Below are 1,665 nucleotides of genomic sequence, written 5' to 3' on the forward strand. Positions count from 1 at the left end.
AATCTTTAAAATAAAAAATAGTACTTTATTTTTAAAAAATAAGAAAAATATTTAATTCTTAATATTTTAGGCTAAATCTTAATTTTATTCTTCGAAAACATCTTATTTTTATTTTAAAAGTCTTATTTTATTTTATTTTAATTTTTTGGTCAAAATAAATCTTTTTAAAGCTATTAATGGGAGAATCTGAGTTTAGGTCTGCCCGCCTAAACCTGCAAGTTATATAAGATGACCCGTTTATTTTTTTTTCACGGATTTTTATTTTTAATTCGTTTACTTTTTTATTTTCCCATGTTTGTATTTTCAAGCATGCACAATTCATGACTAGTCCAACAAGTCAAACGGACTAGGCCATTTATTTCTTTATTTTTTTAAAAAAATTAGATAAAATATCAAATTATTTAGACTAATTTTTTTTTAATAAAAGAATTATTTTTTGCAAAAAATCTTAAACAAAGTAATTTTTTTAGTTGTTCAGGGTATCTTTCATCCTGATAGATTAAGTACTAATCTATCGTGAATCTGAGTTTTATTTAAGGGTTTATCATTGGCCAATGAATTGCTGCATGCACAAGATGAGATTCGAAATTCCAATACTTATTTAAGCAGACGAGTGAAACAAACCATCTGTTAAGCTCACAGGCTAACCCGTTTATTTTGCAATTTGTTCGAGTTAATCTAGTTCAGTATGTTTAACCTAAAATTTAAATAGGTTTGATTTAGAGATAAAAGCTCGTCCGTTTAAATGAGTAAACGGATTGACCCAATAAATTTAATTTATTTTGACCGTCTTAATTTTTTTTAAAGTGTCATCTCCTAAATTATAATTTTTTTATGTAGTGGCAAAAATTGTAATTATAATAATTATGATAGTAGTTGTAGTAAATTTAAAATGAAAATGATAGAATAATAAAAAAAATAATAAAATATTTTTAAAAATAGATAATTTTGATCAAATAATAAAATAAAATAAAATAAAATATTTGAGGTAAAAAAATATTTCAAATATTAAAAATAAGATTAGAACTTAGGCTAAATGTTAAAAATTAAATAAAAATATTAAACATTAGACTTGTCACTTACAAATATTATAATATTATAATATTAGACTTAAAAATTGTGCTATAACCTATTTCTCACACACGTACTACCAATTCTTGGTCGGTTTGGTTTTGTCCTCCCCTCTCTCCGTCCTGAGGCTCGAAATCGGTACTTGGTACTGCCAATTATTGATAATAACATAACGTTGTTATTTTCCTCCTGTGGCCTACTTCAACTAAAAATGTAAGTTTAAATATCTTTTAACAAATTACGACACTAAACACATTTTATTTAAGAGAAATTTTAGGTGATTAATATTTTGTTTTTGTCTTATATTTCAACTAATATTAGTCAGTTCCTTTTCTTGACACTTAATTAGGGATTGTCATGATTAAGTTTATTCATAAACTAAATTAAAATTGCATCAAACCACTTTTTTAAATAGTAAGTTGGCTTTAAACTATTTTATAATATGATATACCAGTTTACATCAGTTCACAAAAAATAAAATTAGTTTAAACTAGTTTTAAAAAAAAACAATTTTTAACATAGAAACCGATCTATATATATATATATATATAACCTCCTTTGACCTCAACATTTTAGCAGAGGAGGAAGATGAAA

General features: G+C 24.1%; 1 protein-coding gene across 1 annotated transcript in view; it reads right to left on the reverse strand.

Moving 5' to 3' along the window:
• Positions 1 to 1,665, reverse strand: part of LOC107465804 (plasmodesmata-located protein 4-like) — a 23,552-nt gene that overhangs the window by 19,597 nt on the left and 2,290 nt on the right. The gene's annotated exons all lie outside the window — the stretch shown is intronic.

Source organism: Arachis duranensis, chromosome 9 (assembly GCF_000817695.3).
Source record: "Arachis duranensis cultivar V14167 chromosome 9, aradu.V14167.gnm2.J7QH, whole genome shotgun sequence".
In the NCBI taxonomy this organism is placed as follows: Eukaryota; Viridiplantae; Streptophyta; class Magnoliopsida; order Fabales; family Fabaceae; genus Arachis; species Arachis duranensis.